The 25417-nt window shown below is 41.5% G+C and overlaps 1 protein-coding gene across 3 annotated transcripts in view; it reads left to right on the top strand.

The window, feature by feature from the left end:
- rsrc1 (arginine/serine-rich coiled-coil 1) overlaps positions 1–25417 on the top strand; it is a 627020-nt gene that overhangs the window by 1458 nt on the left and 600145 nt on the right. For all 3 annotated transcript variants that reach the window (XM_070882350.1, XM_070882349.1, XM_070882347.1), the window contains exon 2: positions 656–699. The gene's annotated coding sequence lies outside the window, so the exon portion shown is untranslated. The remainder of the gene's footprint in view (positions 1–655; positions 700–25417) is intronic.

Raw genomic sequence — 25417 nt, 5'->3', positions numbered from 1 at the left:
TTTAGATGATGGGATTCACTTTATCAATTTTTGACTTTTTACAGTTCTATGAATTTAATTAAGAATGCCGTTGGTAATACTTTTTAAAGTCCGATCTCGTGCAGCAGAAAAAGTCAGTGGGTTACAAGTCCATGTTAGTCAATGTAATAGCCATTATGTCCACTTTTTTTGTAATATCAATACTATTGAACAGTTTCTGACCAAGATGTAATTTTGAAATTGAAAACATAGCCAATCAAATTAAATAAATAAACTACTGCCCACATTTTTGGATATCACAAATTTGACTTGGTAGAGCTTTTGTCTTATAAGATGGCAATGCCCTTTTTAAACCATCTTGAAACATTTGAATAATTTGCATAAACATTTGGATAAAAGATGCTATATAAATGTAAGTTGCTTATTTTTTCCAATTGTCTTGTTACAGCTTGCATATTTTCCAGATAATTTTTTTTTACTAAAATAGATTTCTCACTGTTAAGTCAGAAATGGAGATCCTGATGTGCATAAGGAGTGATTTAAGTTTTTTTTTTAACCACCAACCTGATTGAGATCAAGATATGTGCCTTTCTGAAGTACCCAGCTTCAACTATTAATAGGTAGATTTAAATGCCTCAATTGTGGAAAGATTTTAAAATAATGTTTTGTTTTCTAGGATACTTGGGAGCAACTTATTTCAACAGTTGGATTCAATTACAGGTTAGTGAAAACTGAAGATGTGTTCATATAGAAAATTGGGCCTGAAATTCTGATGTCCCGGATCCGTACGAAGTTTCTACGGACCCGGGAAGGCATCAGAAAAGCTGTTTTCAGCGCGAAATGCACATGCACTGAAAACCGGCTTTTCTGATCTGTCAAGTTTCTGGCTTGACAGATCTCGCGCATATCGGGAGCGAGGACACTTGCAGGGCAAGATTTGCGATATTTACAAATAGCTTGCCCAGCAGACGTCCTCAAAAATCTTGCGCCTGAAAAAGCAGGCATTTAGCCTACTTTTACAGGCGCGTGTTTAAAAACATACATAAACACACATTAAATAAACACACATGAAAACATATTTTATTGTTAAAAAAACCTCCCCAATATGGTAAGTTTATTTTAAGGCATAATTTAAAAAACTTAAAAAAAAAAAGTCAGGAAAATATAAGAACTTTAATTTAAATGAATCTTAAATATGTAGTGTATTTTTCTATTTTTTATTAGTGTTTTGTGTGTTTGGGGGGGGTTTCTCATAATAATGGGAACTCCAACTTATGGAGTTCCCATTATTATGAATGAGAAAATACTGTACCTTGATTGGCTGCCCAGAGCCATGTGACTCCAGCTTCAGCATACAGACGTCCCAATGTGCACGCGCTCCGATGCGTAGGGAGTGAAGGCCTCAGGATCGGAAGTTCGAGCGGGCGCAGCAGGAACAAGTAGGTGCGCATCTTTTTTTAACTTTTTCAGTTGATTGCCCGCGGGAAGAGCTCGACCGGGATTTCTATGCCATTGTTTTCTCAGAATGTGGAAAAATATCAACATTTCCTTCTCTCCATGTTCTGTGTGATCAGTTGCTTTTCAATTTATTTTCTTTCAAAAGCATTGACACAAGGCGACTGTCATTTTATTTTTCCTCATATCGTCAGAGATTTTACCCAGCGTTGCTTTCTTTCCATGTATTTGGGCTGGAAATTTTTCTACTAACAATGTCGCACAGAATTCTGTTTCTGGCATAGTACAAGGAATATTATTCCCCATGTGAATGGGCCTTTTATAAGAACACTTTATTCTGTTCCCACTGATGCCCTAGTCTTTACATTGATATTTCCTATCTGCAAAACCCATCATTTTGGGTTATTTTCTTCCCTGTCTTTATTATCATGCACCAGTCTTAGCTCAGATGACAGGAACAATCTGCACCCTTATGCTCATGGCAAGGCATTCTGAAACTACTGTTGGGATATTGAAAAAAAAAAACAATTCTCAGGATGTGGGAGTCACTGGCAAGGTCAGTATTTATTGCCCATCCCTAATTGCCCTGGGAAGTTGGTGATTCAACTCAGTAGCTTTCTAGACAACTTTGGTTAGGAGTTAGTTAAGAGTCAGTTATGTTGGTGTGGGACTGGAGTCACATGTAAACCAGACCAGGTAAGGACAGCAGGTTTCTTAAAATACATTAGTTAACCAGTTGGGCTTTTACGACAGTCCGACAGCTTTGTGGTCACTTTTACTGATATAGTCTCCACTGCATAGAGCAGGCGAGTTTGTGTGAAGTCAATTTGCCCGCTATACGCGATGGATGCTAAATCTATACGAAACTTATCAGGAAGAAGCGGTAAGTTGGGGTCTGCAGCAAACCCTGAGAAAATTGAGGTAAAAGTGTCTGCGCTAAGTGAAGTGGGCTAGGAAGCCCAACCGTCCCCAGTGACGGACAGCTCCTGCTAAAAATTGCACGGGATGTGTCTGGCTGAGCTCGGGGAGAGGAGGTGAGCAGTTGGGTTTCGAGTGGATCCGGAGCCAGCCGCCTCTTTTCCCGAGCTGCTAGTTAGGAAGTGGGAAGTGGAGGAGCTTTGCGCTGTCTCCCCTCCCCCTCCTGTCCAAGGACGAGTGCCTAAGATTTTGAAGAGGTAAGGATCTAGGATCCCTAATCTTGCTAAAAAGTGGTAGGAACTATATTGCATGATGCTAAATCGATCCAAAATCGGATTATTTATTTAAATGACAACCGACAGATCATCTGTATTTAGAGAACAGCTGATTGAAGCTGCCTGAAGTCTCTGTCAGCTGTTCACACTGTTAAACTACTGCAGTCGGAAAGTAAAAATTTGGGCAGCTTCAATCAGCTCTTCCTGAGGTATTAAAAACAGCTAAAAAGGGGTGCTCAGAGGCACTCGGCTGCTCAGGTAAAACGAAGTGCGAAAAGCTTATTGAATTGACCGAACTAATCAGCCTGCTTGTGTTTTGAGCATTTATAATTTAATTCAATGATAATGGAAAAGGACACAACTGTTTGTACTAATGAAATGGCTGCCGTGTCTCTGATTGGCTCTCCATTATCACATGACCTATCGCTGATTGGTCCTCTTGGAGGATCACCCTGAAGTTTCTCTGGAATAAGTAAATGGAACCGCCCAGCCCAAGTTCCCACTGACTTTGCAAATTGTAATTTGATCTATTCTGACTTCTGAAGCCATAGAGGGCAGATCTGGAAAAACCCAGCAGAAGCCACCAAGTTCCAGCCGATGTCCCTTACCCCAGCGCAAGTGCTGCCTCCCCCAGCCGAAGTCCCTTCCTTCCTTCCTCTCTTCGTTCCTTCCTCTCTTCCTTCCTCTCTTCCTTCCTTCCTCTCTTCCTTCCTTCCTCTCTTCCTTCCTCTCTTCCTTCCTCTCTTCCTTCCTTCCTCTCTTCCTTCCTCTCTTCCTTCCTCTCTTCCTTCCTCTCTTCCTTCCTCTCTTCCTTCCTTCCTCTCTTCCTTCCTTCCTCTCTTCCTTCCTTCCTCTCTTCTGTCCTTCCTCTTTCTTTCTTCCTTCCTCTTTCTTTCTTCCTTCCTCTTTCTTTCTTTCTTCCTTCTTTCTTTCTTCCTCTCTTTCTTCCTTCCTCTCTTTCTTCCTTCCTCCCTTCCTTCCTCTCTTCCTTCCTTCCTCTCTTCCTTCCTTCCTCCCTTCCTTCCTCTCTCCCTTCCTTCCTCTCTCCCTTCCTTCCTCTCTCCCTTCCTTCCTCTCTCCCTTCCTTCCTATCTTTCTTCCTTCCTATCTTTCTTCCTTCCTCTCTTTCTTCCTTCCTCTCTTTCTTCTTTACTCTCTTTCTTCCTTCCTCTCTTCCTTCCTCTCTTCCTTCCTTACTCTCTTTCTTCCTTCCTCTCTTCCTTCCTTCCTTCCTCTCTTCCTTCCTCTCTTCCTTCCTTCCTCCCTTCCTTCCTCTCTTTCTTCCTTCCTCTCTTTCTTCCTTCCTCTCTTTCTTCCTTCCTCTCTTTCTTCCTTCCTCTCTTCCTTCCTTCCTCTCTTCCTTCCTTCCTCTCTTCCTTCCTTCCTCTCTTCCTTCCTTCCTCTCTTCCTTCCTTCCTCTCTTCCTTCCTTCCTCTCTTCCTTCCTTCCTCTCATCCTTCCTTCCTCTCATCCTTCCTTCCTCTCATCCTTCCTTCCTCTCATCCTTCCTTCCTCTCTTCCTTCCTTCCTCTCTTCCTTCCTTCCTCTCTTCCTTCCTTCCTTCCTTCCTTCCTCTCTTCCTTCCTTCCTCTCTTCCTTCCTTCCTCTCATCCTTCCTTCCTCTCATCCTTCCTTCCTCTCTTCCTTCCTTCCTCTCTTCCTTCCTTCCTCTCTTCCTTCCTCTCTTTCTTCCTTCCTCTCTTTCTTCCTTCCTCTCTTTCTTCCTTCCTCTCTTTCTTCCTTCCTCTCTTTCTTCCTTCCTCTCTTTCTTCCTTCCTCTCTTTCTTCCTTCCTCTCTTTCTTCCTTCCTCTCTTTCTTCCTTCCTCTCTTTCTTCCTTCCTTCCTCTTTCTTTCTTCCTTCCTCTCTTTCTTCCTTCCTCTCTTTCTTCCTTCCTCTCTTCCTTCCTCTCTCCCTTCCTCTCTCCCTTCCTTCCTCTCTTTCTTCCTTACTCTCTTTCTTCCTTCCTCTTTCTTTCTTCCTCTCTTTCATTCTTCCTCTCTTTCTTCCTTCCTCTCTTCCTTCCTTCCTCTCTTCCTTCCTCTCTCCCTTCCCTCCTCTCTTTCTTCCCTCCTCTCTTTCTTCCCTCCTCTCTTTCTTCCTTCCTCTCTTTCTTTTCCTCTCTTCCTTCCTTCCTCTCTTCCTTCATCTCTTCCTCTCTTCCTTCATCTCTTCCTTCCTTCCTCTCTTCCTTCCTCTCTTCCTTCCTTCCTCTCTTCCTTCCTCTCTTCCTTCCTCTCTTCCTTCCTTCCTTCCTCTCTTCCTTCCTTCCTCTCTTCCTTCCTCTCTCCCTTCCTTCCTCTCTCCCTTCCTCTCTCCCTTCCTTCCTCTCTCCCTTCCTCTCTTCTTTCCTTCCTCTCTTCTTTCCTTCCTCCCTTCCCTCCTCTCTTTCTTCCCTCCTCTCTTTCTTCCCTCCTCTCTTTCTTCCCTCCTCTCTTTCTTCCTTCCTCTCTTTCTTTTCCTCTCTTCCTTCCTTCCTCTCTTCCTTCATCTCTTCCTCTCTTCCTTCATCTCTTCCTTCCTTCCTCTCTTCCTTCCTCTCTTCCTTCCTTCCTCTCTTCCTTCCTCTCTTCCTTCCTCTCTTCCTTCCTTCCTTCCTCTCTTCCTTCCTTCCTCCCTCTCTTCCTTCCTTCCTCTCTTCCTTCCTTCCTTCCGCTCTTCCTTCCTTCCGCTCTTCCTTCCTTCCTCTCTCCCTTCCTTCCTCTCTCCCTTCCTTCCTCTCTTCCTTACTTCCTCCCTTCCTTCCTCCCTCCCTTCCTTCCTCTCTTCCTTCCTTCCTCCCTTCCTTCCTTCCTTCCTTCCTTCCTTCCTTCCTTCCTTCCTTCCTTCCTTCCTCTCTTCCTTCCTCTCTTCCTTCCTTCCTCCCTTCCTTCCTCTCTTCCTTCCTTCCTCTCTTCCTTCCTCCTTTCCTTCCTCTCTTCCTTCCTTCCTCTCTTCCTTCCTTCCTCTCTTCCTTCCTTCCTCCCTTCCTTCCTCTCTTCCTTCCTTCCTTCCTTCCTCTCTTCCTTCCTTCCTTCCTCTCTTCCTTCCTTCCTCTATTCCTTCCTTCCTCTCTTCCTTCCTTCCTTCCTCTCTTCCTTCCTTCCTTCTTCTCTTCCTTCCTTCTTCTCTTCCTTCCTTCCTCTCTTCCTTCCTTCCTCTCTTCCTTCCTTCCTCTCTTCCTTCCTTCCTCTCTTCCTTCCTTCCTCTCATCCTTCCTTCCTCTCATCCTTCCTTCCTCTCTTCCTTCCTTCCTCTCTTCCTTCCTTCCTTTCTTCCTCTCTTCCTTCCTCTCTTCCTTTCTTCCTCTCTTCCTTCCTTCCTCTCTTCTTTCCTTCCTTCCTTCCTCTCTTCCTTCCTTCCTCTCTTCCTTCCTTCCTCTCTTCCTTCCTTCCTCTCTTCCTTCCTCCCTTCCTTCCTCTCTTCCTTCCTTCCTCTCTTCCTTCCTTCCTCTCTTCCTTCCTTCCTCTCTTCCTTCCTCTCTTCCTTCCTTCCTCCCTTCCTTCCTCTCTTCCTTCCTTCCTCTCTTCCTTCCTCCTTTCCTTCCTCTCTTCCTTCCTTCCTCTCTTCCTTCCTTCCTCTCTTCCTTCCTTCCTCTCTTCCTTCCTTCCTCCCTTCCTTCCTCTCTTCCTTCCTCCCTTCCTTCCTCTCTTCCTTCCTCTCTTCCTTCCTTCCTCCCTTCCTTCCTCTCTTCCTTCCTTCCTTCCTCTCTTCCTTCCTTCCTTCCTCTCTTCCTTCCTTCCTTCCTCTCTTCCTTCCTTCCTTCCTCTCTTCCTTCCTTCCTCCCTTCCTTCCTTCCTCTCTTCCTTCCTTCCTTCCTCTCTTCCTTCCTTCCTCTCTTCCTTCCTTCCTCTCTTCCTTCCTTCCTCTCATCCTTCCTTCCTCTCATCCTTCCTTCCTCTCATCCTTCCTTCCTCTCTTCCTTCCTTCCTCTCTTCCTTCCTTCCTCTCTTCCTTCCTTCCTCTCTTCCTTTCTTCATCTCTTCCTTCCTTCCTCCCTTCCTTCCTCTCTTCCTTCCTTCCTCTCTTCCTAACTCTCTTTCTTCCTTCCTTCCTTTCTTCTTTCCTTCCTTCCTCTATTCCTTCCTTCCTCTCTTCCTTCCTTCCTCTCTTCCTTCCTTCCTCTCTTCCTTCCTTCCTCTCTTCCTTCCTTCCTCTCTTCCTTCCTTCCTCTCTTCCTTCCTTCCTCTCTTCCTTCCTTCCTCTCTTCCTTCCTTCCTCTCTTCCTTCCTTCCTCTCTTCCTTCCTTCCTCTCTTCCTTCCTTCCTTCCTCTCGCTCTTCCTTCCTCCCTCCCCCAGCGTGGTCAATTGCGGGGCCCCACCTCCGGTTCTGGTGGGGGTGCGGAGTCCAGAGGACGCAGGTGCGGAAGGACAGAAAATCGTTAGTACAAATAGTCACTTTGAATGGATAATGGTTAGTGTCATTTGCCTGATACAACTCTCATGAGTTTTATGATGTGTATGTAATGGGCACAATTACTTAACATTTTCTCATGGGTAATATCTTTTGAGCTCCAATGGTATAACCAGCACAGTGATGCAGTGCAATGAATTGGTGATTATCAAGTTCTGTTATCAGCGAGAACTGGCAAAACAATCTCCCACAACGAAAACTTAAAACAAAATAAAGTACTTTTCTTTTAAAGAATTCTTAACGTACATAAAATGGATAGCACAATACACAAATGTACATAGTCATTGAAAGCAAACATGCAGGTGCAGCAAGCAGTTATGAAGGCAAATGGTATATTGGCCTTCATTGCAAGAGGATTTGAGTACAGGAACAAGGATGTCTTACTACAGTTATACAGGGCCTTGGTGAGACCTCACCTGGAGTATTGTGTGCAGTTTTGGTCTCCTTACCTAAAAAAGGATATAATTGCCATAGAGGGAGTGCAGTGAAGATTCACCAGACTGATTCCTGGGATGGTAGGACTGTCGTATGAGGAGAGATTGGGTCAACTAGGCCTGTATTCGCTAGAGTTTAGAAGAATGAGCAGAGATCTCATTGAACCGTATAAAATTCTGACTGGGTTGGATAGACTGAATGTGGGGAGGATGTTTCCCCTGGCTGGAAAGTCTAAAACAAGGGGTCACAAGCTCAGGATATGGGGTGGGAAATTTAGGACCGAGATGAGGAGAAAGTTTTTCACTGAGGGTGATGAACCTGTGGAATTCTCTACCACAGAAGGCTATGGAGGCCAAGTCACTGAATATATTTAAGAGGGAGATCGATAGATTTCTAGAAACAAAAGGCATCAAGGAGTATGGGGAAAAAGCGGGAATATGGTGTTGAGATAGAGGATTAGCCATGATCATATTGAATGGTGGTGCAAGCTCGAAGGGCCGAATGACCTACTACTGCTATTTTCTATGTTTCTATGGGAGTTCTTTTACTTGTGAATAAAAGTCCTCAACGATTTCAATGCTTGTGAATTATGTGTCTTTTAACAATCTGGTAAGGGAATATCTATTTAGATGGGGTGAATGAGTGAGTTCATAGAATCTCAGGGGCCAAAATTGCCCCTCTCCTTAAGGCCCGTTACCACCGCAAATTGGCGGCCATGCTGTGGAAGAGCTAGCCCAATTGCTCTTCCGAGTTTTCCCGGCGGTGCCCTGATCTTTTCCCCCCCCCCCCCACTGCTCCACTGCTGCTGATCTGTCTGAAGCGCGTCGTCACCGCGCACACCGTCGATCTAACCCCCCCCCCGATGGTGACATTCCCCTCGGAAAATCTTTGGCCCGCCCGGTGGTGCCAAAACATGCTTTCACCCGGTGGTCCAGTGAGGCTGTGGCGTTCTGCAGCGGCGGGGCGGCTTCCCTTAAAGGAGAGGGTGCACTGCCGCTGCCGCCATGTTCTTTTTTGTCGGCTGACTGTCAGGTCGGCTCGAGAATTATGCACCCGGGTTCGGTCGGACCGCCAACAGGCAGCCTGGCATCCGCTCTTGGGTGGAAAAAACAACAAAGAGCGGTATTTCGTTCAAATGGCGATCTCAATCACAGCTGCGGTAAAAACCATTGAAACGGGGTGCAATTTCTACCCCATCGAATCTTGCAACACAGAAGGAGGCTTTGACAGAGCTATCTAATTAGTCCCATTACCCTCCTCTTTCCCTTTGCCCTGCAGTTTTCTCCCTTTTTAGTATTTATCCAATTCCCTTTTGAAAGTTACTATTGAATCTGCTTCCACTACTCTTTCAGGCAGTACATTCCACATCAAATAACTTAAATCTGTGTCCTCTGGTTATCGACCCTTCAGCCAGTTTCTATTTATTTACTCGTATCATAACCCTTCATGATTTTGAACACTTCTATTAAATCTCCTCATAGCCTTCTCTGCTCTAAGGAGAATAAACTCAGCTTCTTGTCGGATATGTTCAAGAGGGAGTTAGATGTGGCCCTTACGGCTAAAGGGATCAAGGGGTTAGGAGAGAAAGCAGGAAAGGGGTGCTGAGGTGAATGATCAGCCATGATCTTATTGAATGGTGGTGCAGGCTCGAAGGGCCGAATGGCCTACTCCTGTACCTATTTTCTATGTTTCGATGTTTTTTCTATTGTCTTTCCACATCATCATCATCATCATAGGCCATCTCTCGAAACGAGGATGACTTGCTTCCACGCCAAAAAAGGATGAGTTCACAGGTGTTTCAACGAAGGACCCGAACTACACCCTGAATGGTGAAAGATGCCTGTGCGTGGATTCTTTTTTGTTTTCTGCCTCTCCACATAACTAAAGTCTCTCATCCCTGGTACCATGTCTTCCAAGGCCTTGACATCCTTCCTAAAGTATGGTGCCCAGAATTGGACAGAATAATTTAGCTGAGGCCTAACTAGTGATTTATAAAGGTTTAGCATAACTTCCTTGCTTTTATACTCTTTGGCCTAGAAATTCATGAACGGCAAAAAAACTGCCAGTGCCACTGTGGGCTGGTGTTAACGTCCATCGAAAATGATGCCGCTGGCAGGACTGAAAAATTGCCGCCTGGGACTAATTAACATTCGCCTAGCACTAAGTTCACAGTGCAGCACAGTCTTGGTGACATTCGTCCTGGCAGGAGGCCCCAATGTAGTGTGGCTGTAGATTCATTGCAGCAAGAGCAGCCTACTCTGAAAGCGAGGCTGCCATTTCAGAGAGCAGTGCCGGTCTCTTAACGGGGAACTGCCTCCTGAAATTTAAAAAAAAGTCATGTAAAATTAGACAGTTTTTAGCCTTTAGAGCTCAATTGCCTTATGAAAAAAAAATTAACGTTTAAAAGTCTCCCAAATGGCAGTCTTCAGCTCTTAAGCTAAATTCCCTTACGCATCTAATAAAATGGGAAAAGTGCTTTAGCGCTCACACACATGGCTCAGCAAGCTGTGTGTTATCAGTTGGCTAGGCAAAGACACCCACAAGGCAGTCGCTAAGGGAGTGAATAAGGGTGATGAGTTGATTTCTTGATGTCCTCTTAGATAGCTTGTATTCATATAGCATCTTTAACGTAGTGAAACATCACAAGGTGCTATGAGATGAAAAATTTGACACCGAGCCGCATAAGTAGAAATTAGCACAGGTGATCAAAAGATTGGTCAAAGAGGTATGTTTTAAGGAGCGTCTTGAAAGAGGAAAGAGAGGCGGAGAGGTTTAGCCAGGGAGTTCCAGAGCTTGGGGCCTAGGCAACAGAAGGCACAGCCACCAATGGTTGAGCGATTATAATCAGGGATGCTCAAGAGAACACAATTAGAGGAGCGCGGATATCTTGGGTGGGGTTGGGGGCGGTCGTGGAGCTGGAGGTGATTACAGAAATAGGGAGGGCGAGGTCACGGAGGGGTTTGAAAATAAGGATGAGAATCAAGAGGCGTTGCTTTACCGGAAGCCAATGTAGGTCAGCGAGCACAGAGGTGATGGGTGAGCGGTACTTGATGCGAGTTAGGACATGGGCAGCTGAGTTTTGGATCACCTCTAGTTTACGTAGGCCAGCTAGGTGTGCATTGGAATAGTCATGTCTAGAGGTAACAAAGGCATGGATGAGGGCTTCAGCAGCGGATGAGCTGAGGCAAGGATGTTACGGAGGTGGAAATAGGCGGTCTTAGTTATGCTGCTGATATGTGGTCGAATATATAAAGTTGGATTGGAAAGTTTGCTGTGTGATGGATTTTATTTCAGCATTGCGGTAGTTGAGATGCTCAGTAACAGAAGGACGGTGAGATGTGGGACAAATGGTGAAAGGGGAATTGGGGCTGTGGTCACTGGTACCGCGGGCGGATGATCCCATCCTGGATATCCTGGCCAGGAAGAGGCTGTCTGGGTTGCATCCTTCCTTCTGCTTCCTCCTCTTCTGCGTTTTCCATTTCCCTCTGCGGCCGGATGCTGTAAATCTGAAATAAAAGCATAAAATACTGGAAGTACTCAGTAGGTCAGGCAGCATCTCAACCTGAAATGTGAACTGTGTTTCTATCTCCACGGATGCTGCCTGACCTGCTAAGTATTTTCTGTCTTCTCAGAGGCCTTCCTTTACCATCTGAGGCCTTTTCAAGTGTCTAGCAGCACTCCCTGCACATCTTAAATCCTCCAGTCCTGTGTCATTCCTCTCATATCCAAGGAGGATTGAAAACTTGCAAATGTTTCCCTGAACCTCTGTTATTTCCACCCATACCACAGCAACCTAGGATGCATCCCTTGCAAAACCTTTGAAATTATTTGGGAGATTTGCAAAGTATTAAATATTTATAAGACAGGAAGGGGTATATGGTTCATCATACAATTGTTTATGTCCAAAAGGTTATTTACTTAACAGTTTTGCCTTTAAAGTTGTTGAGATAATCCATGTATGCTTGACAACCTACTGAAAATCCTGGAATAATTTACACTCCAATTTGTGATGATGTTAAAATGTGATCTTTTTGTGTCAACATATATTGAATTGTTTATACAAATGTTTAAAAAAATCTTGTTTTGTTTATGTGAGTGAAGGATCTAATTTGTAGTGCCAATACACAGACTTGAAACAAATTTCAGAATTTTTCGGTCAGTCTGCAAGAAAAGAGAAAGCCTTCCTTCTCTCTCCCCTCCTACCTAAATGCCCCTATTATCTCACCACCTCTCCTGGAGGTGCTGACTCTCAACAACATCACAGGCACCAACATCCTTTGGTACTTCATATAGTTGCCCATTTTCCATGTGAGTCAAGATGAAGACTTAAATAAATGGAAAGATAAGCAGAACTACATGTTGTTTTGAAATGCTTCAGATAGATCGTTGAGGAAGCAGACATCTCTATAGGTAAGTGGTATATGGGAAACAATAGTTTTTTTTTACTTTGCAGTCTGACTGGATCCCAGAATTTAGTGTTGAGCTGTGTAGATGATCATCCTGTAAATTGGCTGCACTGTGGAGTGCCGCTTATTAGCTGATCTGCTGTGACATTTTGGGCAGTGTATATTGTTCATGTAGTAATGTCACAGTGTGGCAACACAGTGTCAATACAGAAGGAATAGTGGTGTGTATGTGTGAGGACATAACCAGAGTATACTGTTTCTGTTGAACCAGTGCATTTACTGGCACCAGGAAGACTGGTGGTAGTCAGGAAGATCCGGTAATAATCTTCAAAAAAAATTCAGGTAGGTTTATTTTAATTCGGTTGCAGGTTTTGGGACTTGGTGACTGAAGACAGTTATGAAAGCAGCTAATGATGCGCTCAACAAGAAAGAAATCCCCTTAATGGGATCCTGGATGGGTTTCATTGTAGTATCTACTGACATGGCTCACCTCCTGCTGAGTTCAGCTGTTGCGTACTAAGCTTTTACATGAGGACAAAAGCATCATCATGGCAGCTGTAAAATGGTATGTGATAGGGAAAAATAAAGGAAAAATACATTGAACAATCTGACAAATTGCAGAAGGTTGAATATCATGAGATTGCTCCTGCTTTCAAAACTAAGCTCTGTGCAAAGTTCTGTGATTGCTATTTCATCCAAGTAAATAGCATTGATCTAGGTGGATAGATTTAACTTTAAAGTCACTTAGATGAAAGTCTGTGATAAAGTAGAATAATTCTGGTGCATATTGAACTCTTTAATTCAGTCACTGTACATAAGGGGTTAAACACCAGCATCACTCACAGAACAGTGTTACAGCTCATTTTTGTTGCAACAGTTAGCAGATTTTCTGAAAAACAGGCCTCCGGGAGTGACCAAGCCATTCTGTTCAATGATTCTATGGATTTTCCCAATATGTTTGATTTGTGTGTCCTTTTGAATTTAGCAGGCAGTTATTTAAATTGACATGGTTCAGATAGCGTTTTTTTATGTTATTTATAAGCCAGCCTTTTTCAAATTGGTGAGTATATCTGGAGCCTCTGAAGAGAGTTAGCTAAGCCAGGTAACACGTTGGTGAGAATAAGGACCTCTACATATGAAAATTAATTACTGCATAGTTTTGCAGAAAAGTTCAAAACTATTTCTGATTTTCTATTGCAACAGGAATTTAGCCAATCTTTATTGTAAAAATAAAATGTCACTAGTGCTGCTGCAGCTTATCTGATTCCTGTTTATTATATTTGTTCGGTAATTAAAGCATAAAACAAGGAATAACAATGATGTTGTTCTGCTACCTTCCAAAAGCACAAGATAAAATCTCTAGTTAAGAGAATCTGAAAAGAGTTCTCTGTTCACTTCGTGGGCAGGCTAGATACATATGGCTCAAAATTGCCCAGGAGTTGCTCTGTTTTTTTTGGAGAAACTTGATTTTTCTGGAGTATGTTAAAAAATCCCCATTTTGCACATTCAATTTGCGCCAGTGTAAGTGAGTTAGTTAGGACTTTTTAGTTTAGTTTTTTTCAAAAGGGGGCGTTACCAGCCACGTTCACCCGTTTTGGCCATTTAGGCCACTTTGGACAGCTAATAGTTACTCCAAACTAACTTAGGCCAGCGTATGTGGCCACTTGTGGCCGCACAGAAAACCTTTGCGGAGAGTTAAGAAATCAGCGCAAGTAGGTACTACTGACTTGACTAAAGAATGTGAATTGGATCAAATAGCTATACAGGACATCATATGATAAACTTCGCAAAGTTAATTTACCATACAATAGAAGCATTCATGGAAGCTTAAACTACAAAAATAAAAGAAATAAAGAGACAAAACAAATTTACATAATTAAAAAAAATATATCCAAATAAAAAATAGAAGTACCTCCTGCTTGTAATTCTTATGTTCTTATGTAGGAAAGTATTTTCATCAACAGGGTTAAGGAAAGTCTTGAGTAAGCTCATTAAAATTACTGGCTACACAGTTATCACCCCCCACCCTCCCGGGATCAAAACTCTTCCCCCTTTGCATGGCAATGTCCTCAAGTCTTCAAGTTGTGTGTAGAATATAGACATAAAGTGGCAATAATGCAGGCAGCCAACAAAAGAACCAAGTGCTTTAGAAGAAGGCAGGCTTCTCTTGTTGCTGTGCGGCAGGCCCGGGATAGGGGCGGGATGCATCGGGTCCCACACTGCGGCACACATTATCATTGGCAGGAGCTATTGTGCATGTGCGAACGCTCCAATGCGCATGCGCAGTGCTGCCGGCACTCTTTCACGCCCTAGCTCCACCTCTCAATCCACTGGCCATGCTGCACCAAGCCTTGGGAGAGTCAACAGAGCGGCTAGAATCCGGGGAGATCTTTTTGGCGCCGTTTTCAACCTCCGAAGTCCGCGCATCTCTGGTGAAGTAATGGGTGGGCCAAATTTGGGCCCATAGATACTGGGACAAGTGCAAATACTCCTGGGGTGTAAGGAGTTAGGGCTCATCTACTAGAGTAATATGCAAGCTAAACAAAGTTAAAAGGTCAAAAATATAATAACCATCAAGATTAAGTTGGAGGTAAAACTACTTTTAGTAAATCAGAAAGTGATGCTGATACTTAGTACTTACTGGCCCTGAAATTCTGGCCTCCCGTACGGACCCTCGCAAAAGCCGTTTTTTGGCATGCAATGCGCATCCGCCGAAAACCGGCTTTTCCAATCTATCAAGATCTTCCACATTCCCGGAAGAAGGACATCCGCGCGGGCGAAATTGGGCTATTTGCTCAGGGAATGTCCTTCAAACTCTTACGCCTGGTAAAAGCTTACTTTTACTAGCGTAAGAGTTTTAAAACATATAAAAATAAAATTTAAATACATATTTTTATCATAAAAACCCTGTTCACCAAGGTAAGTTTATTTTAAACCCTTTTAAAAAAAACACATTAAAAAAAATCCCCAAAATATATATTTTTTCTAAAACATTTAAGTAACTTTAATTTCAATTATTTTAAAATATGTGTGGTTTTTTAATTTATTATGTTGTATTTGGATGTTTTAGGGGGTTATTCTTATTGATAGTAATGGGAACTACTGGTCGGCGTAGTTTATAGGCCCCCAAATAATAACTTCATGGTGGGGCGGGCAATAATCAAGGGAATAATGAAGGCATGTGAAAAAGGAACGGCAGTAGTTATGGGGGATTTTAACCTACATATCGATTGGTCAAATCAAATCGTAGGGGGTAGCCTGGAGGAGGAATTCATAGAATGCATACGGGATTGTTTCTTAGAACAGTATGTAACAGAGCCTACAAGGGAGCAAGCCATTTTGGATCTGGTCCTGTGTAACGAGACAGGAAAAATAAACGATCTCCTCGTAAAAGATTCTCTCGGAATGAATGATCACAATATGGTTGAATTTGTAATACAGATTGAGGATGAGGAAGTTGTGTCAGAAACGAACGTACTATGCTTAAACAAAGGGGACTACAGTGGGATGAGGGCAGAGTTGGCTAAAGTAGACTGGAAACAAGGACTAAACGGTGGCACAGTTGAGGAACAGTGGAGGACTTTTAAGGAGCTCTTTCATAATGCGCAACAAAAATATATTCCAGTGAAAAAGAAGAGCAGCAAGAGAAGAGATAACCAGCCGTGGATAATAAAGGAAAGTATCAAATCAAAGACCAATGCGTATAAGGTGGCCAAGGTTAGTGGGAAACTAGAGGATTGGGAAGATTTTAAGCAACGGCAAAGAATGACTAAAAAAGCAATAAAGAAAGGGAAGATAGATTACGAAGGTAAACTTGCGCAAAACATAAAAACAGATAGTAAAAGCTTTTACAGATATATAAAACGGAAAAGAGTGACTAAAGTAAATGTTGGTCGCTTAGAAGATGAGAAGGGGGATTTAATAATGGGAAATGTGGAAATGGCTGAGACCTTAAACAATTATTTTGCTTCCGTCTTCACAGTGGAAGACACAAAAACCATGCCAAAAATTGCTGGTCATAGGAATGTGGGAAAGGAGGACCTTGAGATGATCACTATCACTAGGGAGGTAGTGCTGGACAGACTAATGGGACTGAAGGTAGACAAGTCCCCTAATCCCAGGGTATTAAAAGAGATGGCGGAAGTTATAGCAGATGCATTTGTTATAATCTACCAAAATTTTCTGGACTCTGGGGAGGTACCAGCGGATTGGAGAGCAGCTAATGTAACGCCTCTGTTTAAAAAAGGGGGCAGGCAAAAGGCAGGTAACTATAGGCCGGTTAGTTTAACATCTGTAGTGGGGAAAAAGCTTGAAACTATCATTAAGGAAGAAATAGCGGGACATCTGGATAGGAATAGTGCAATCAAGCTGACGCAGCATGGATTCACAAAAGGGAAATCATGTTTAACTAACTTACTGGAATTCTTTGAGGATATAACGAGCATGGTGGATAGAGGTGTACCGATGGATGTGGTGTATTTAGATTTCCAAAAGGCATTCAATAAGGTGCCACACAAAAGGTTACTGCAGAAGATAAAGGTACGCGGAGTCAGAGGAAATGTATTAGCATGGATAGAGAATTGGCTGGCGAACAGAAAGCAGAGAGTCGGGATAAATGGGTCCTTTTCCGGTTGGAAATCAGTGGTTAGTGGTGTGCCACAGGGATCAGTACTGCCACCACAACTGTTTACAATATACATAGATGACCTAGAAGAGGGGACAGAGTGTAGTGCAACAAAATTTGCAGATGACACTAAGATTAGTGGGAAAGCGGGTTGTGTAGAGGACTCAGAGAGACTGCAAGGAGATTTGGATAGGTTAAGCGAATGGGCTAAGGTTTGGCAGATGGAATACAATGTTGGAAAGTGTGAGGTCATCCACCTTGGGGAAAAAAACAGTAAAAGGGAATATTATTTGAATGGGGAGAAATTACAACATGCTGTGGTGCAGAGGGACCTGGGGGTCCTTGTGCATAAAACTCTTTTTGGTCCTTGTGCATGAATCCCAAAAAAAGGTTAGTTTGCAGGTGCAGCAGGTAATCAGGAAGGCAAATGGAATGTTGGCCTTCATTGTGAAAGGGATGGAGTACAAAAGCAGGGAGGTGTTGCTGCAACTGTATAAGGTATTGGTAAGGCCGCACCTGGAGTACTGCGTGCAGTTTTGGTCACCTGACTTAAGGAAGGATATACTAGCTTTGGAAGGGGTACAGAGACGATTCATTAGGCTGATTCGAGAAATGAGGGGGTTACCTTATGATGATAGATTGAGTAGACTGGGTCTTTACTCGTTGGAGTTCAGAAGGATGAGGGGTGATCTTATAGAAACATTTAAAATCATGAAAGGGATAGACAAGATAGAGGCTGTTTCCATTGGTGGGGGAGACTAGAACTAGGGGGCACAGCCTCAAAATACAGAGGAGCCAATTTAAAACTGAGTTGAGAAAGAATTTCTTCTCCCAGAGGGTTGTGAATCTGTGGAATTCTCTGCCCAAGGAAGCAGTTGAGGCTGGCTCATTGAATGTTTTCAAGTCAAAGATAGATAGATTTTTAAGCAATAAGGGAATTAAGGGTTACGGGGAGAGGGCGGGTCAGTGGAGCTGAGTCCACGACCAGATCAGCCATGATCTTATTGAATGGCGGAGCAGGCTCGAGGGGCTAGATGGCCTACTCCTGTTCCTAATTTGTGTGTTCTTATGTTCTTATGAACTTGTAAAATTGGAATTCCCATTACTATCAATGAGAATACTGTACCGTGATTGGTTGTCCAGGCCCACGTGACTCCAGCTTCTCTGTATTTGGAAGACGTGGATGCACTGCGAAGTGTGTGGAAAGAAGGCCTCCAACTGGAATCCAAGGTACCTCCAGGACCACCAGGTACATTCGTAGAGAAATTTCGGGTTGGAGGCGTTTGGCCGAAGGAAGCCTCAGACCGGAATTTCAGGGCCATCAAGAGGGGAGGAGAAATAGCTGGGACTGTTTTCCAGTCACAGCGACATTAAGGGTAACGCAAAGACTAAAAGATGGTGGAAATCAGAGGGACAAATCAAACTTTAAATTTTTTTCAAGAAGGAATGTGTCAGCTAATATTTGATTGCATGAGGTTGATGTCAAATTCTTGGTCTCAAAACATAATAAAGAAAGCTGTTGAAGCCAACCTGAGTAGTATTGTACAACTGTCAAGAAGGACAGACCCCAAATTATCTATTGGTGGTTCAGTTCCTGTTTCGGTACACCAATCCAGATACAATTCAAAGCTGCACCTAACGAGAAGTGACATGATGTAGAGATGAGCATTGGCATTTAGGAACTGTTGACGAAGAAGATTTGGAAACCTGAAAAATAGCACCAACCATGAAGTCAATACAAACTAGACAGTTTTGGTTAGTCAAACTATTTTGGGATTGGAAGTTGTTTAATGAGCAAGAAGGAACCTATCATTGCATAATTTAAATCAATTACATTAATGAATTGTAAAAGTACGATATTTTCAATGATGGTCATGCTATTGAGGGAGGGAATGACAATAATTTCACTCTTTTATTACTAGGTTTAAAAATAATAGGTAACAATGTGTTAATGTCACAAAATTCCAAATAAGAGGATTATCTTCTAAATAATCAGTGGAAACATGGGGTTGCAGCTAAGAAAGGAAAAGCTGATGTAAAAGACTGCTACATTTCTCAATTATGAGAAATATTTGGTTTAACGATTAGTACACAGCCTTCACTATCGGAGCTCAGAAGAATCAGAGGTGATCTTATTGAAACATATAAGATAATGAGGGGGCTCGACAAGGTGGATGCAGAGAGGATATTTCCACACATAGGGGAAACTAAAACTAGGGGACATAGTCTCAGAATAAGGGGCCGCCCATTTAAAACTGAGATGAGGAGAAATTTCTTCTCAGATGGTTGTAAATCTATGGAATTCTCTGTCCCAGAGAGCTGTGGAGGCTGGGTCATTAAATATATTTGAAGATTTATTACATGAGATCGACAGATCTTTGAGTGATAAGGGAGTAAAGGATTATGGGGAGCGGGCAGGGAAGTGGAGCTGAGTCCATGATCAGATCAGCCATGATCTTATTGAATGGCGGAGCGGGCTCGAGGGGCCAAATGGCCTACTCCTGCTCCCGTTTCTTATTTAGTAACAGAAGATAAGAAACATAAGAGGCTGCATTCTGAATACCGTTTTCTGAACTGTAGGCGAACAGACTGCTGAAGATGTTAAGCTTTTGAAATCTACTTTACAAATAGTAAGAATTCGGTGAGCAGAGGAAAACAAAAGATTCAAAAGAACCAACAATAGGCTTGGTTTGATAATATTGGCAGTTAATTTGGAGCTGCTGGAATAATTAGACTGCCATAATAGAGGCTAAACAATAACTTGGTTATGACAGGGACAGGATGGCAGAGCTCCAGTATTTTGTGTTTGAGGTAGGATTTGGATGAAAGAGAGCAGAGCTTCTCACTTCCCCACTCTAAATAATAAGGGGGTAATTTTCAACTTTCTGCAGCAATGGAAAGGACAATTTGGCAGTTTCTATAATGGGTGCCCAACCCACAATGCCATTTTTACATTCAAATGATCCTGTATGGCATGTATTCTGGGATGCACTGGGTGCTTTCCTTAACAGGTAGTTAATGCTCAAGCCAGGTAAGAGCCAAACAATATCAACGGGATTCTTCCTGACTGGAAGCTGAACTGCACAATTGTAGCTGCAATGCAGATAAGAGGCTGTGGGATGAATCCAACAGTTTGTCTTGGGCTGCTACTATTGATGTTGCCTATATTGCCTGCCATTCCCGTTTGACGTGCCATGTTGTCCTTGTTCTATACAGTAAAAGAGGCAGAAAAGTGCTCCAATCTGTTTTTCGGATCTGGTGGCTTCCATCTGTTAAACATACTTCACCAATTGACGTACCCACATGCAAAAATGTGTCAGAAAGACTGTAGGGTTAGGAAAGGAGGAAGAGAGAAAGTTAGGTGGAGGCCTTCTACGATGGGGAAGTAAACCACATAAATAGCTTGTCTGGCTTGTTAAATTGTCAGAAGATTGCCTCATGAAAAAAATGGGGATAATTTTCACTTTGGGCACATGAAGAGAACTGGTGATTGTGGATTGGTCACCTGTTAGACACCTCACCTGATTTTATTTTCCACAATGGAAAGAAAATTGGATAGGAGTTTATAATAGACGGCTGATCCGCAATCGCCAAAAAATAACCCCTGATGAGTTTGTTGGACTGCTATTCTTTTATAATTGCTGGTGCAGTTTCATTCAGTGCATGATAATTAAATGCACATAACAGCTAAGTGCACACTTTCTCAGAATTCCAAAGCTTTGCTATTAACTGTTAATTATTGTGGTAAAATATTTTAAAGCTAATTCCATTTAGTATTCACATTATCTTTATAGAAGGCAATTGTCCTACACATTTTTCATACCTGCAAAGTATTTGGTTTTACATCATTTGTGTTGATAAACATCAATTCACTAAAGTCATCCATTCATTTCAGTGGCAAATTGTTTAAATCATAACCAGGTTTACTGCATATTTTTAGTTGGCAAACAATGTGTATTTAAATTAGCTTTGTTGGACTAATACTTTTTCTCATTGGCCATTTTAACTGTTATGAACAATGACATTTGTAATTGATGTATTTAAACTTTGTCAGATTTTTAGTGTGAAGTATTAACTGTAAAAGCATAAAATGTAAAACTTCTGCGCTTTTAAATTTGCATATTTTGCATTCCCATCATCTGCCTAGTCATTCAAATATCTATTCTTCACCCATCTCTTTCTAGCCCCATTTTTTGTGACACAAATAGCCTTTCCTCTAAAATACTCAATTTGATGCTTAAAATCTCCATCTCACTTCTTGAGCTGCTTTATATTCCCCAAGTTTATTTGTTTTTTCACTGTCTCTTTCTCTCGATTTCACTTTGTCTATATATTCATGCTGCTCTGACACCAAATTTGCAGATGATTTAGATGATTGAATTTGCATCATATGTGTAGAATGCTTTTAGAAAGATGCAATTGCGTGAGCTTTGTTTTGGACTCGTGCCTTGTCCCTCCTTCATGTTTCCCCCATCGTCCATTTCCCACTGAGAGCCTGGGCGCTGCTAATTGAAATGCATCCATACTCTCTTTTTATTATAAATTGCCTCAGTCAGAGCGATGCTGGTGTGATGTACTTGAAGTTTGCTTCCAAGTTGCTAAAGTAGTGCCATGTTTTTGGGAATTCATTTCTGAAAGAATTATAATCAGGATTTGCTGAATCTCTTTGTAAGTTATGAGAAGTTGTTTACGATAAACTGATTGTTTAGTTGGTTTCAATGCATAATACATAATTAATTTTACCTATTTTATAACAATATTTTGTATATAGTTATGTTTTGTTTAGTTGGGATGCACCTAGTAATTCCATGATATTGAAAGATATCCCAAAAATAACATTGTCAAGTTGTGCAAGTATTTTGTGTCAGATTATAACATGCTTAAAAAGCACCATATTATAGGCAGCAAACAAAGAGAGCATCCCAAATTAATTTACACTTTCTCGTTTTCATTGTGCTATATTTTTATGGCTCTTTGAGTAGATGGATGGATGTTGCAATAATACTGTGGTATGGGCATGGCATTAGTACACTTTTTGGAATGGTACAAGTTAATATCCTGGTTGTGCTGTTTTAGTAGGGTTAATAACAGCATTTCCTTAAGTTCTGTGCATGGGCAGTTGAGGAGCAAATGCAAACACCTTTTGTTATGTAACTGTTTTTGCATGTGTACACTCATCTGTGTTTTTGACGACTTGACAATATAAATAAATTAAATATACTTGAGATTTTTAAAAATAGCTGCTCTTGGATTTAGTTGTAACTGTACATATTTATGACCGTTCTTTTATAAAAAATATCTCATGCTTGACATGGATGTGTGCTTGCCTTTATATTATGCTCTACGTTGCATTATAGGACAGTATTCTAGTAATGGCTCAGAAGTTGCTTTAGCTGATGTACATTAGCATTAATACCTCCTCCAGGTTGTCTCTCGGCTCTATTAAAAACTGGGTATTGCTTTATATTGGGTGTAGTGATATTTTAGTGATATATTGCGATCCTTGGATTCATATTGGCATCAAAACTGCCTTGCATTGACCCAGAATGTGCAGTAGACGAAACATAAAGCAACTAAAAGAAAGAAAAAAGTAACTTGCACTTTTTATATAGCATCCTTAGAACATTCTAAAGCAATCCATGGCAGACAAACATGTCGGTCACTATGTGCACAGCAAGGCTCCACAAGCATCAATGAGATAAATAATAATCTGCTTTGTTGTTATTGGTTGAGGGATAAATATTGGACAAGACACCGGGAGAGCTCCCTTGCTTGGGACCTTGTTTTAATGTCTCATCTGAGAGACAGCACCTCCAATGCAGCAGTCAGTGCACTGATGTGTCAGCCCAGATTATGTGCTTAAGTCCGAGAGCATGAACCCATGACCTTCTGACTCAGAGGTCAGAGATGACACTTGTAACTGGTATTTTACATCTCTTTTGATGATGACAGGAATAAGAGGAGGTCAGCTTTCGTGTGTTTTTAGATCCAAGATCTCAATCATATAAGACTGACCTTTTTTGGTGATTCATAAGTTTTGTATCTTTATTGATGCTTATCCTTTATATATGCTCTGCTTTGACCCATAAAAATTAAAAAATAAGTTTATATAATTGTATTAATTTGTAGTAATTATTTAGTAATGATTTTAATTAAAGGCTTACCCTTTTTAATTTTTAAGTATGCCACCATAATTGTTTTTCTCAAGCCTTTCCTCTTTGCAAGTGCTTAATTACTGCCATCTCCTGTGAGTCTTTATTGCAAAATGTGGTGAATGGGGCATTCAAAAAACGATGTTGAGGCAGGACAGGATATTTTGGGGAAAAATAACGTGATTTGCTCTTCATGGTGCATATTAAACAACCATCATATTGCCAAATAGCTGCTGTATTACTACAAGAACAACCTACATTTACACAAGTCTTTAATGTAGCAAAACATTACAAGGTACTTGACAAAGGTGAAAACGATGGTCACAGTGGCATTCTTGAGGTGACTGCAGAAATGGGAGGAGATGCCACTGCAAATGTTGGCTATGTTAGGGCAGGTAGATTGAAATTAACATTTATACAGAGCCTTTAAGGTAGAAAACATCTCCCGCCACTTTACAGAGAGTAAGGGAACGGACATGAGACAGAGAGAAGAGACGATGGAGGAGGACGGAGTAGTTGAACATCATGGAGAGGTGATGGACACCAAGTAACAGATGTTGTATTATAAAAATGATGAAAGCAAACTTCAAGTTTCTCAGCCAGATATTTTAATAGAATAATCACCATTGTACAGCAACTGGTATAAAAAAAAAATTAATGTCATTAAAACCCTTCTAAACAAATATTTGAGGAGATGTGGCTGTTAGATTTTAAATGAACTTATTATCTTGATTATTGTGCAGTATTCCTTTGCCAAAAATCAAAGCTCAAATCTTGACACTAATGAGGAAGGCAGCTAGCTATACACATTTTCTTCTGTCCATACCTGGCTAAACCTCATTGATAATATTGATATTGTCGATTGCCTGAGTTAAATTTAAATGGACATAGGCATAACTTGTATCAGGTCCTGGATTTTCACAAAAAGTGTGGTACGATAAAATACTGGTGCCTGCACAATTGGTTGCATGCTTCACAGAAGTTACAGCTGGAAAAAAAAGTGATCTTGCATATTCGAAGAAACTAATTTAGGAACATAAGAATTGCTAGATGAAAAAAGGCCAAGGTCCATCTAGTTCTCATTCTATCATCCTGTTAGTTGCATGATAGAATGATAATGGAGTTGTTGGCTAAGCATGACAATCAATCTCTTACCAGTTGGTCTGCAACAGACCCAGACATGAGGTGAGGAAAATCCCAATGGTGAAAAGCTTTGAGAACCATAGGTTCAAAGTCACCTGTTCCTTCTAACATGCTATACTTACCACGTCATGTCTCAAATTACTCATATACTGTATCCCAACATATATTCTGAAAGAAATCTATCTAATTTACTTTTGAATGAATCAATACTATCTGCTTCCACTCTCTCCCTTGGGAGACTGTTCCATAGATTGACCACTCGTTCACTGAAATAATGTTTCCACAGATTAGAATTCAAGCGCAGGCCATGCCGGTTGTTCTGGACAAGGCGAAACAGCCGATCTACATTATCTAGTCCCTTTAGAATCCTAAAAACAGCAATCATATCACCTCTCAACCTTTTCCAGTGAAAACATGCCCAATTTACATAATCGTTCCTCATAATGCGATCCTTTCCTCCTCTCAATCATTCCGGTTGCTCTCTTTTGTATCCCTTCAATAGCTGCAATATCCTTTTTGTACAGTGGCGACCAGAACTTTACTAAGTGCGGTCGAACCAATGATTTATAAAGTGGCAGGATTACCTCACTATTTTGGTTCAATATTGACCTTTTAATACATCCCAATGTCTGATTTTCTTTACTCGCCGCAATGGACATTGTTGCAATCGCTTTAATTTATTGTCACTCAGGACTTCCAGGTCACTTTCATTTTCAATGCACGTTATTTTCTTCGTTTAGTTTACAATAGGACAGTAAAATTTATAATGACTGACTTTAGCAGCTAGAAAATTAACATACATGCCCTACTTTTTTAATATCTACTACAGCCAGATAGGAACTGTAATACAGTAGATGTTAGTTGAATGATGGTTGTGCTAGTGATGAAAAATAATTTAATATGGTGCATCATTCCTATTTTAGTAAAATGGATAACAATAGAGTATGATGCTGAATTGTTAGATTCTACAGACGTTGCTGAAAACTTGCTCTTGTAAAAGTTCCAAAACTGAAATTGGTAGTTGCAATATAGTTACCTTAATGTTGCAATATAGTACCCTTAATGTTATGATTTGGGTTTTTTCTCAATACTTCTACTTGTGTTCACAATATAAAGATAGTTTGCATAAACAGACTCTCAAAATGAACTGCAACCTTATAGCCTTCTACCTGCTGTGAATGCAATAGTGTGCCACAGCACCAACCATTATTCTTTTACCGGGGTATTATACAGCGGAGACCACAGGATGCACACCACACACTCCAAAAGGTGGTAAATAACACTTCACATGTACAACTACTTAGAAAGACACAGATTGAATCAGTCCACAAGGATTTAACACAGCTTTTTCAGAACATATTTCTTAACCTCTCTGATTATCTGCAAGACTTTGGGAGAAAAGCAGACTTTTGTAGATTACACTTAATGATGATTTGATAAGATGAGGTGATACTGCTGTCTACCATATAAATCCAAGAGCCAATTCCCAAAACTGAACTAAAGGAATGGAAGGGGTGTCCTGTTGTTACATACCCAGATTCCAGTACCATGTAATTGGACAGTGGATAGGATGGACACACATCAATAACTTGTTTTTCTATAGCGCTTTTAACATAGTGAAACGTCCCACAGCGCTTT

The sequence above is a fragment of the Pristiophorus japonicus genome, chromosome 6, assembly GCF_044704955.1.
Source record: "Pristiophorus japonicus isolate sPriJap1 chromosome 6, sPriJap1.hap1, whole genome shotgun sequence".
Lineage (NCBI taxonomy): Eukaryota > Metazoa > Chordata > Chondrichthyes > Pristiophoridae > Pristiophorus > Pristiophorus japonicus.
The sequence above is the reverse complement of the archived record's forward strand: the minus strand, read 5'-3'. Positions and strand labels throughout refer to the sequence as shown.